This window comes from Budorcas taxicolor, chromosome X, assembly GCF_023091745.1.
Source record: "Budorcas taxicolor isolate Tak-1 chromosome X, Takin1.1, whole genome shotgun sequence".
Taxonomy (NCBI): domain Eukaryota; kingdom Metazoa; phylum Chordata; class Mammalia; order Artiodactyla; family Bovidae; genus Budorcas; species Budorcas taxicolor.
In genome coordinates, this window is record NC_068935.1 from 54,741,310 (window position 1) to 54,754,152 (window position 12,843).

The following is a 12,843-nucleotide window of genomic DNA, read 5'->3' on the forward strand; positions in this document are numbered from 1 at the left end:
ATCATTAATATAATGACATTTTAACACAAACAAAGCATTTCATGTAATAATTCCTAGTCAGAACCAGCTGGCGCAATCTTACAGATAAAAAGACATCAGCATCCAAACAGATGAGCAAATCATTAAATAAATCACCACATTATTAGCTCGCAGACAAGTCCAACAGTTTGAGCAGGCTCACAATTCTCAACTTGCTACAAAGCAAATCTATAAGGTAATTGTTAAAGATCTCATCCAGTATTGTAAAGCACAACTTTGACCACTCATATTTTAGTGTATGTATGATTTACCTACTACAACTTTTAAAAATTTCCTTTTCTGAACTCTACTCCAAAAGATTTTGGTTGCTTTGGTTTGAGATAAGACCCCAGTATTAGGATTTTATAGGCATGGAAAATTCTTATGCAGGTGGTCACTGGACCACACAGTATTTGTGAAATAATGTTCTAGATTAAGAATCATTTTTCAGCAATTGCTTGCTTTGGCAACACATGTACTAAAAACTGGAACAATACAAAGAAAATTAGCATGGCCTCTGCACAAGGATGACAGGCTAATTCATGAAGCATTCTGTATTTTTAGAAACAGACTCATGGACATAGAGAACAGACTCCTGGTTGCCAAGGAGGAGAGCAGGGATAGGGGAGGGATGGACTGGGAGTTTGGGATTAGCAGATGCAAACTATTATATATACAATGGATAAACAATGAGGTCCATGGAACTATATTCAATATTCTGTGATGAAACATAATGGAAAAGTTATGAAACACACACACATATGTATAACCGAATCACTAGGCGGTACAGCAGAAATTAACATAAATCAATTATACTTCAATAAAATAATTTTTTTTAAATAATCACTTTCCAGTCACCTAGACAAATTAACTTTCCGATAACTGCTTAATTTAAAGATAGAACTCTGTCATATATGGGAATGGAAAGATAATTTTCACTCTACCTTTCTAGGTTCTTGGCTGAGACCTCCCTATAATAAAGAGGCAGATTAACAGGAGAAAAACAGAATTTTAATAACATTTTTCACTCCTGTATACACGGAGAAGGCAATGGCACCCCACTCCAGCACTCTTGCCTGGAAAATCCAATGGATGGAGGAGCCTGGTAGGCTGCAGTCCATGGGGTCGCTAAGAGTCGGACACGACTGAGCGACTCCACTTTCACTTTTCACTTTCATGCATTGGAGAAGGAAATGGCAACCCACTCCAGTATTCTTGCCTGGAGAATCCCAGGGACGGGGGAGCTTCATGGGCTGCCGTCTATGCGATCGCACAGAGTCGGACACGACTGAAGCGACTTAGCAGCAGCAGCAGCATACATAGGAAAGACCCAAGAAAACTGATAATTCCTGAAACAGTCCAAGTCATCATCTTAAATACCATCTCCAGCTAAAGACAAAACAAGATGTTGGGGGCTATAGGAAGGGGCCCCAGTTATAGGAGGTGATCAGGAAGAGCACAGTAAACAAGAGTAAAGGCTGTTATGCAGATTTAAGTCCTTAACCTCTGCATTAACAAGAGATTCTAGAAATGTAAAGTCCACTTTCTCTTCCTAGTACAGCAAGGGAGACACCCTTACAAATGGAGATTTTCCTTATAAATGCAAATACCTCTTACAAAAGAATAGCTTCTACTAAGTTTTCCAAGTTTTTCCTATGTCTGATGTTTCTTAAAAATAATCAGCCTAAAGTAATCCTTATGCCAATGAGGCATATTTTGGGGTGATATTTTGGTCGCCTTCACATAAATCTGAGGCAACAGAAATGTTAAGATACTGTAAAGGAGTGCCCCTCAAATTTGACTATATAATGGAACCAAATGGGAATATTTAAAATATACCAATAATTGGATCCCTTAATTCAAAAGTTTGATTTAATTGGTCTGGGATGCATCATGAGAATTAGAATTTCTAAAAATCTCCTCAGGTGATTTTTATGTGAAACTAAGATTAAGAATTTTTAACATACCTGAAGTGCTTCTCAGACATTAATACATATTAAAGACTTTGCTAAACAGACTCTAGTGTTGATATGACAATTTAATCTGTATAGAAATTAACCTTCCCACTGATGACATATTAACTACAAATACCAAAAAAAAAAAAAAAACCACACAGCTTGATCCTGCCTCCCCTTCACATAATTTCTTGATTTTTAAATGTATTATATTAAAATTTTAGAGATTTAAAAGAAATCTGTGGGGTTTTCTTGTGAAATGACTGATATTATTTTTCAAAGTAAAGACATAAAGTAATGAATAAATCACGAAAAAGGCTTAAATGAAGCTAGGTATGAGATGCTCCTTGGTTCATTCCTCTTTCTCAGGTTAACTTTGAAATGAGCCTTTGTTATTCTTATTAGCAAAAATTCCATGGCCACTTGCTCTTTACAATGTAAGGATGGTTATCATATCATTCCAGCCCCAGTATGGTATCCAGGAGACTAAATTTCATACACACACACATATTGATACAGCAATTGTTGTTCAGTCACTAAGTTGTGTGTAATCCCATGGACTGTAGCACACCTGCTTCCCTGTCCTTTACCATCTCCCAGAGATTGCTCAAACATGTCCATTGATGCCATCCTACCATCCCATCCTCTGTTGTACCCTTCTCATGCCCTCAATCTTTCACAGCCTAATGCTCTTTTCCAATCAGTCGGCTCTTTACATCAGGCGGCCAAAATATTGGAGCTTCAGCATCAGTCTTTCCAATAAATATTCAGGGTTGATTTCCTTTAGGAATGACTGGTTTGATCTCCTTGCAGTCCAAGGGACTCTCAAGAGTCTTCTCCAGCACCACAATTCAAAAGCATCAATTCTTCAGTGCTCAGCCTTCTTTATGGTCCAGTTCTCACATCCATACATGACTACTGGAAAAAGACATAGCTTTGACTATACGGAACTTTGTTGGCAAAATGATGCCTCTGGTTTTTAATATGCAGTCTAGGTTTGTCATAGCTTTTTTCCCAAGAAGCAAGCATCTTTTAATTTTGTGGCTGTAGTCACCATCCACAGTAGCAATTGTACTGCTGCTGCTGCTGCTGCTAAGTCGCTTCAGTCTTGTCCAACTCTGTGCGACCCCATAGATGGCAGTCCACCAGGCTCCACCATCCCTGGGATTCTCCAGGCAAGAACACTGGAGTGGGTTGCCATTTCCTTCTCCAATGCATGAAAGTGAAAAGCGAAAGTGAAGTCGTTCTGTTGTGTCCAATTCTCAGTGACTCCATGGACTGCAGCCTACTAGGCTCCTCCATCCATGGGATTTTCCAGGCAAGAGTACTGGAGTGGGTTGCCATTGCCTTCTCGGAGCAATTGTACTATAAACATTTAAATACACCACCCACCTGATGTGAAGAACTGACTCAGTCGAAAAAACCCTAATGCTGGGAAAGACGAAAGCAGGAGGAGAAGGGGATGACAGAGGATGAGATGGCTGGATGGCATCACTGACTCAATGAACATGAGTTTGAGTAAGCTCCGGGAGTTGATGATGGACATGGCATGCTGCAGTCCATGGGGTTGCAAAGAATTGGACATGACTGTCCAACTGACAGTTGACTGGACTGAACTGACTTAACTGACATTTATCAGTTATTATAACACTTACTGATGAAATCAGACATGGCTATTCTTATCTATTTAAAATTATTTTATCTCAAGAAACTATTAGCTCAATAGCAGAAAACCCTATAGAGCAGTTTCAGGTAAATTCAAGTATTTAAAGGATTTTTCAGTCATTTTAGGTTTAAAAACAATAAGTTGTCATTTTCTTCTCCCTAGGATGACATCTCAGTTCCAGAATGCTTACCTATTATCATGACATATGGAAGAGTGGGCTGGCCATTTACTGGGCCTCTACAAATACTGAGATACATCTCCTCTTGTATCCAGTCATATAAACTCTATTGTATCATTTTATCATAACCAAGAGAGCACTGTCTATTTCAACGAGCTGTCAGTGTCATATTTCAGTCTTGTCTGGAAATTCATAAGACTTATACCATTCTGAGATAACAGGATGTGGATTAACACTCAAGTCCCCTCACTTTTAAGATTTCCCCAAACTTTAGGGGGATTTGTATTAGTACTTATATTAGAACTAAACCCCATGGACTGGGATATGTCTTGGTGTTCCTTCCCAGAGATCACATCTCTCTTTCTTTACCATAAAAATTGCCTTTGTCCCCATTTGGGAGGACCCTTGTCCAGTCTTCTAAGGCAGGAACAATTAGTTGTGATTCAGCAGTGGTATTGTAATCTGAAAGACATTCTTCTATACCAACATTTAAATCTAGAACCTCAATTCTTATAAGTCGGAAGTCTCAGGCTATGGCAATCCAAAAGTGCTTCCTTTCAAAGTTATATCTTCAGAAGTTTATTTGGAAGTCTCAGGATGAACACTGTCCATTTCTTTTTCTTAGTGTTTCTTAGGATGCAATAATGATCTCATGATAGGGCAGTAAGCCGAGCTGACTCCAGACAAGTAATAGGTAAAGAAAGTGTATGTGAAGGGAACTGATGGTTAATGTTTCAAAATATTACTCTACCATAAGTATCTCACATTTATAGTATTTAAAATAGAACACTTGATCTGCCCTTTCCCTAAATAGAATTCCTCCAGTGTTTCATTTATTCCAATAAAATGCAACAATATGATATTAAAAAATGCATTCAATATTTGATTTATTTCCTAAATATTTTTTACATCTCTGATTACTCTCCAACTTTACTACCGTAACTCTAGTCCAGGTCAACGTCATCTCTCAGTTCTGTCATTAAAAAGACTATCATATACAGAGCACAAAGATCAACTAGGTGGATTATGAAGACAGGTTAAAACTTAGAGAGGTGATCTCTGTGGAGATCTCTCTCTCCTCTCTTTATTCCCTCCCTTCTCCGCCTCCCTTCTCCTTCAAGTTTGCTCTAACTACTAAGTCACTTCAGTCGTATCCAATTCTGTGCGACCCCATAGATGGCAGCGCACCAGGCTCCGCCATCCCTGGGATTCTCCAGGCAAGAACACTGGAGTGGGTTGCCATTTCCTTCTCCAATGCATGAAAGAGAAAAATCAAAGTGAAGTCGCTCAGTCGTCTCCAACTCTTAGTGACCCATGGACTATAGCCCACCAGGCTCCTTTGTCCATGGGATTTTCCAGGCAAGAGTACTGGAGTGGGGTGCCACTGCCTTCTCCAACTTTGCTCTAAAGATAGACCTTATTCAAGGACTGGGCTGGCAACTGAAACTCCAATAGAAATCACACCAACTTTCCAGATGAACCAAGTAAAGGAAACTCAGCAAGATAAAGAGCAAGGAAGAAATAAATGAGATAGATCCAGAAAAACAGAAACCCTTCAGTGTATGTAGAGCCACACAAGGCTCAGCATTAACCCTAAAGTATCTGTGCTTAGTACAAGTCCAATGCAATGTAGCAAATGCTAAGAAAATTGAAATTATACTTGAACCACCAATTAAATCTGAGCCTAAACCCTGAAGCAAACATTTAAAATAGGATTTCTACAACTCAGTAATAAGAAAATAAACATTCCAATAAAACAGCAAAATATTTGAATAAGTGATTCATGAAAGACATACAAATGGCCAATAAACACATGAAAAGACATTAAACATCATTAATTATCATGGAAGTACAAAGTAAACCACGACAATATACCACTACACAACTTTATAATGGGTAAAACCAAAAAGACTGACAGTGTCAGTGAGGGTCGTGTTCGACTCTTTGCGACGCCATGGACTGTAGCCTACCAGGCTCCTCCCTCCATGGGATTCTCCAGGCAAGAGTACTGGAGTGAGTTGCCATTGCCTTCTCCAGGGGATCTTCCCGACCCAGGGATCGAACCCAGGTCTCCAGCATTCCAGGCAGATGCTTTAACCTCTGAGCCACCAGGGAAGCCCACAGTGGAAAATACTAATGATCAAATCTCTTTGCAAAACATTTTGTTTGTTTGCCTGTTTATAAAGTTAAACATACATCTACCATGCAAACTTGCTATTTCATCTCAAAGTGTTTAATTTAAAAAAAAATAAACCTGAAAACATATAGCCATACAAAAACTGTTCATAAGTATTCACACCAGCTTTACTTTATGACTAGAAACTGGGTGGGGGGGGGGGGGAGCAATGTCCATCAACAAGTAAAGAGATAAACTACAATATATGCAGAGAGTAGAATACCACTCAGCAATAAAAAGAAATTATATATGTATACACATACATATATATGGTTCATGCCTTTATATATATTATTATTCATCTATAAAATGTTCTAAAAGGATAAACTAATCTACAGTAATAAAAACTGATCTTGTGATTACCCAGAGATGGGTATAGAGTGTGGGTGATCAAACTCTTCATTACCTAGACTGTTATGACTGTTTCATGGCAGAACACATACAATTTTTTGTTTGCAAATTATGCCTCACTAAATGTGTTAAAAAATTAGTAGCAAATAAACATGCATATATGCACACAAATATACTGTTCATAACAGGTAAAATATTTGCCAATCCACACTGATTATTATGCACTACAGTGTTATAGTTAAGATTGAGATCTCTAGAATTATTTGCCCTAGATAAGAAACCAACCATTTATTAGTCGTGTAGCACTGGGCAAGTAAGTTACCCTGTCTGAGTTTCAGGTTCACTGATTACAGAATAGGAATAAAAATTTATCTATAAAAAGTAAACAAAAAGTATCACTGGATTTAATCTAAGTATCACATTTCTTAATATGATGTACAAAGATCTGCATGGCCTTTCCTATTCCGATATTTTCAGCTTCTTTTATGACCATTTCACATTTTGCCCCAGACACATGCCATGTTCTTTAGGCTTCCTGTGCATTAGCACATGCTACAGGTAAGTTATCTAAACCACTCAGGACAAGATGTGCAGAAATCAAATATTAGATATCAGGAAGTAACACAGAGCATATATTACATATAACATATTACCTAATAACCTAGTGGGTTTGGAGCAGTAGCCTCTAATCAGACATACCAATATTCAGGTTGAAAACCACATCCAAATTTAAATGATTACATGTTAGACAAAGAGGCCATTGAAAGACTCACATAAGTGCTAGCTAGATTTTGTCACTAAATATCTTAAGATCAGTTCAAGTTTTACTTACAATTAAGTTTTTAAAATATAGTTCATGGCTTTGGTGATTTCAGAATTGCTAATAAGATTGATAACCGACATTTCTGTGTGTGGAATTACTATCTCCCATAGGCCTTTTCCTCTCATATTCTCTATCTAGCCTATCTCATTCATGCCCAAATTGTCTAGTCCAATATATATATATATATGTATGATCCTACATTTTTCATTCTAGCTTGGAATTCAACTTTGCATATAAAACTGATTACTTGGCATTTCTACATAGAAGTCTTACAGACATCTCAAAACTTCATGTTCATAATTCCATTTTCTCTGCCCATCCTGCTCCTCTTGCAGTCTTCCTCATCTCAATACATTATACCTCTATCCATCCAATTGCTCAGGCCAAAATCTAGTGCCATCTTTGATTTCTCTAGTGGTCCAGGTGGCACTAGTGGTCCAGGTGGCACTAGTGGTAAAGAACCTGCCTGACAATGCAGAAGACGTAAGAGATGTGGGTTTGATCTCTTGTTCAGGAAAATCCCCTGGAAGAGGGTATGGCAAACCACTCCAGTATTCTGGCCTGGAGAATCCCATGGAGAGAAGAACCTGGCAGGACTATACAGTTCATGGAATTCTCCAGGCCAGAATACTGGAGTGGGTAGCCGTTCCCTTCTCCAGGGATCGAAGCCAGGTCTCCTGCATTGCAGGCATATTCTTTACCAGCTGAGCCACCATGGAAGCCTGGGATACAGTCGATAGGGTCACAGAGTCAGACACAACCAAAACAACTTAAGCACATATTCACTAATCCAAAAATCTAAATGGCATCCTTGATTTCTCAAGTTTTCTTCTAAAGCACTATTTACGTAATAGTGAGAGGAACTTTTTAAAAACAGACTGAACTGTATCATTCTGCTGGCTTAAATCCCTTCAACAAATGCCTGTTCTCAGGATAGAATCTAATGTCCTTAACATGGACAGTAAGACTCTATAAGCTCTAGTGTCTCCCTCCCTCTGGGCCTCAGCTTGCCCTTCAGTCACTATGCTCAAAGCCATTGCCTTTCTTTCTTTTCTTCTGTTCCTCACATCACTAACTCCCATTCATTCTTCATATCTCACATTAATGGTCATTTCCTCAAGAAACTCTCCTCGATGCCCCGATAAAAATTAGGACCCTGATATAGATACACTAACACTTCCTCCTAGAAAGCACACCTATCTAATAAATAATACAAACATTAAGACACCAAGAATATTTACAGTGGTATTCAAAGAGGAGCACTTTTCTTTAGAGAACCTTTTTAGTGACAGTCAAATGCGCTTTTAGTACTATTTTCAAAAAATTCAGAAAAGAACAGTTCTTTCTGTTTTTCCCTTCAGAAAATATGAAGCTGTGCATTTGGGAAGGGATTAAAGTTTTAATTAAAATGATGGATAAAAGATTAATGGATAAAGTATGAAAAGAAAAGGAGGGGGGAAAGCAACCTGGTTCAACCCAGATTACTGTGAAATTCAGGCAGCCTTCTCTGGTGCTTGTAAACTCTTCCCTAAGGGAGAACAGACCACTGAATCATCTTAGAAGGCAGTTTAAATCCTTGCTCTCACACTTACAGTTTCTGTGACCTTCTACAAAACATGTAATCTATCTGCACCTTACTTTTTTCATCTTTAAACGAAGACCTCTCCTCCCAAAGTTATTGTGACAACCAGAAAGGATAAGAAATAAATGTGTTGCTAATTCTAAATGGTAGCAAGCTGAAACTTAATCCAATGACTCTAAGTGAAAACATCATAATTATAAGAGCTGACATTAAATATTCTAAATATCTGGCTCTGGGGCAAGAACAGCAGTAAATAAACTCTTAATCTGAGTACATGGGGTAAATGAGGGGCCAGTAAACACTGAAATGCCTCTTCCACTTCGGGTCTGTAGCTGATAGCCTGTCCCCACTTCCTGCCTTTCTAAGAGTACAATGAGCAGCATACGCACATCACAGAACTCCAGGAGAAGAGCAAAGTGGACCACTTCTTATTCAGTGCAAAAACATGCTAACCATACTGTTTGCTGTTGTTTTTCATAGAATTGTGATAGGATGCTGCAGAGATGAGTTCTCTGTTGCTGCTGTAACAAATTAGCTTAAACCAATACCCAGTGATTATGTCACAGGGTTTCTCTAGTGGCTCAGCTGGTAAAGAATCTGCCTGCAATGCAAGAGACCAGGGTTTAATTCCTGAGTTGGGAAGATCCTTTGGAGAAGGGAAAGGCTACACACTCCAGTATTCTGGTCTGTAGAATTCCATGGACTGTATAGTCCATGGGGTCGCCAAGAGTCGGATACGAGTGAACAACTTTCACTTTTTCTTTTCTGCATGATGCAAGTTTGGCTTGGGCCTCATTGAGCTAAAATGGAGGTGTCAGCATATCTGAGTCTCCTCCTGTGGGCCTAGGGGACAGATTCAGCTTCCATGTGCATTGAGGCTGTTGGGAAAATCCGATTTCTTATATTGTGTTTGAGGAACTGAGGTCCCGGTTTCAAAGCTAGCTGTTGGCTAGGATTCATTCTCAGCTTCTGGAGACCAATCACAAACCTTGGCTTGTGGCCTTTTCCCACTACTTTCAAAGTGCATCAGGTCCTGATATTTAGAATCTCTGATTTTTTTCATCTGTTGTCTCCACTAAAGGAAAATTCTCTCCTTATAAGGGCTCATGTGAATAAGACTGGACCCACATGGATAATCTAGGTAATCTATCTTAAAGTCCATAACTTTAATTATATCCATTCATTAAAACATACATATGTGTGATTCCACATATACAAAGTCCCTTTTGTCATGTAAATTAACAGATTTATAGGTTCCAGGGATTAAATATGCACATATTTATGGAAAAATTATTTTTCTACCAGTCTCTGTATTATAAACTTATGAATTTTTGCTACTAAATGGGATGTTATCTGAAGTTAGAGTACATATATATTTGAATAGGTATGTTGATATTGCATGGCTGATGGTGAGAACAAATATTCAATTTTATCCATTAAGTCCATTAAAATAGCCTTTATGTGTGTGAGAAGAGGGAGGTGTTGAAAAAAAACATTAAAGACTGTCAGTTCCCAGAAAACTGGGATTGTTCTGTTTTATTTTGTGATTAGTTGCAAGTTTCTAAAATTTGTACCCTAATAAGAAATATAATAGAAAAGAAACAGGACTTCTTGATCCTTTAGATTCAATAATAACTTTTAAGATTAACTCTGTGTGTGTACAGGTCACAACTTGAGAAAGAAGTGAAAAGAAAACTTGGAAATAAAGCAATGGGTTTCTTTTATGACATAAAAGGAACAGAGTTCAAGAAAAACACATTTGAAGAGAAATTCCTTGGGTCTGAGATCTAGAACACATAATATTTATTAACAAAAGCAAAACTGTTCTCTTGGAGCCTAAGTTAATATGATTAATCTATCTCAACAGAGCATAAACTCCAAAGAGTGTATGCACATTCACAGCAGGACTAATGTAATGGGGAAATAGAAAGAAAAATAAAAATATGTATCCTTTAAATGATAAAATAGTGTAACTGAATGTTCCTAATCTCTACTACAAAATGGAAAACTCAAGACAAAAGATACTTTACACAATTCCAAAATGGAGACTATCTCTGTAGAGATATTAGAAAAATAAAATTTGCAAGCTTGATCATTTTTAACAGTGTATATTACAGAGAATGTTGTTACTTTTACTTTCATGTTAAAATTTTACACCTAAACAGTTTGTCCCCACTTACTTAGACTTCTAATGCTATTAAGAGAAACTCTCTGCTTTTTATTAATTCTTAAATCAATCTATAAGAATAGTGGTGACATTCCATTGAAATTTTATATATCCAATTTACATTATATATTTTAAAAAGTGATAAATTTTTAAATATATGATTCCATAAAAAATATTTCTATAGGAATATGGACTTGAAGCAGAGGAGAAAATAAAAGCACAGGCTTATAGGATGACCTTGGTTGAAAGTCTCCTGCACCAATTTTGGTAATATATATTTGTTGAGAAAACAACATTTTTAATCAGCACTTTCAAATATATTACCCTAAAATAGTACATAGTTATTATCATATTTTATTTGTGGTTATAATACCGACCTTTAAAAATATCAGATTTTATATATGTCTTCTCTTTCTTTCTTATTGTATCTTTAAACTCATTCATTAATTTGCCTTTTCCTGTTATTTTCAAATCTCTTTTCAAATAAAAGGATCTCCTTTTATTTAGTGATCCCACAATTTTATTCTATTGATAATTCAATTTAATCAATTGCTCTGATATATTTTTCAAACATTACTTCTTGCCATCCTTATATTTATTTTTTTCCTAGCTTCTTGAATTGTATGCTTAACTTATTTTCAAGTCTTCTTGTATTAAAATAAGAACTTTTAAAGTTATTGATTTTTCTCTATATAATTTTTCACATTCTCTCTGGTTTAAACTGCAGTGTGATTAATTCCTATGATTTCCTATAAAGTCAGAGATTAAGGTTTGGGTTTCTGCTTTGTTCTAAGAATCACATAAAAAGAGCTTCAAAATTTCGAAGTGGTTCTATTTTTACTGAATTTTTACTTGAAAATCCATTGTGAGCTGTGATTTCTCTACAGGTTAATTTGTATTGATATTATTCCTTTTTATTTTATCACTCTGCTGCTATGGAAAAGAGAACCTGTCCTTCCACTGTATCTTCTAATAGTGGCCATTTGTATTCAGGAAAGTTATTGATTTTCATATATTAACTTTGTGATCAACCAGTTTGTTCCTTTTGTCAGCAATGTTTCAGTTGATTTATATTTTGGATTATTAATAGTATATATTCCTATCATCTGTATATGACACTTATTTCTTGCTCTCCTTCCTAATAGGTTTACCTGTTATTTTATTCTCCCATGTATTAACTATTTGCACTGACTAGTACTTATAGAACTTTCAGGAAAAGGTGGTATTTGGCATTATTGCCTCATTCCTCTTTTTGATGAGACCTTTGTCAATATTTCACAACCGAACATGTTAAGGAAGTGTCCATCTATGCATGGTTATCGACAATGAAAAAAATCTGAATTGGCCTATAAATATGGTGAATTACACAAACATATTAATACTTTTCTAGTATCAAGTAATCCCTATATTCTGAATAAATCTTGTTGAGTTGTAGTAAGTTAATCTTTTAATGCACTAGTGGATTCTCTTATTAATATTTTACATTTAGGATTTATATATTTAAATCTTCTAGGATCTTCTTGTCTACTATTCTTTGAGTCTCAGCATTTTGCCAACTTTTGAAAGAATACTGGCAGCTCTCATCCTCTTTCTATAATTTGGAACAGTTTAAACAGTATCAGGATGATCACACCTTTAAATATTTGAAATAATCCATGATGAAATCAGTGGACAAGGGAGTAAGTTTAAGGAGAAGGACACAGTTCTTGTGACAGATTCTATCTCAGATTTTATGAAACTGCTCCCCAATATTTTTGGTCTAGCTGAGAATAAATGAGAAAACTTTAATTTATTATTTTATTTATCATTACTTTATTATTTGTCAAATCTGAAGTGTGCTAAGTCACTTCAGTCGTGTCTAACTGTATGCAAAACTATGGACTGTAGCCAGCCAGGCTACTTTGTCCATGGGATTCTCCAGGCAAGA

General features: G+C 36.6%; 1 non-coding gene across 1 annotated transcript; it reads left to right on the top strand.

The window, feature by feature from the left end:
• Positions 1–474: 474 nt before the first annotated feature.
• On the top strand, positions 475–580 carry LOC128070732 (U6 spliceosomal RNA). Its single transcript, XR_008201701.1, has one exon. It is a non-coding gene; the product is annotated as a U6 spliceosomal RNA (small nuclear RNA).
• The last annotated feature ends 12,263 nt before the right edge of the window (positions 581–12,843 follow it).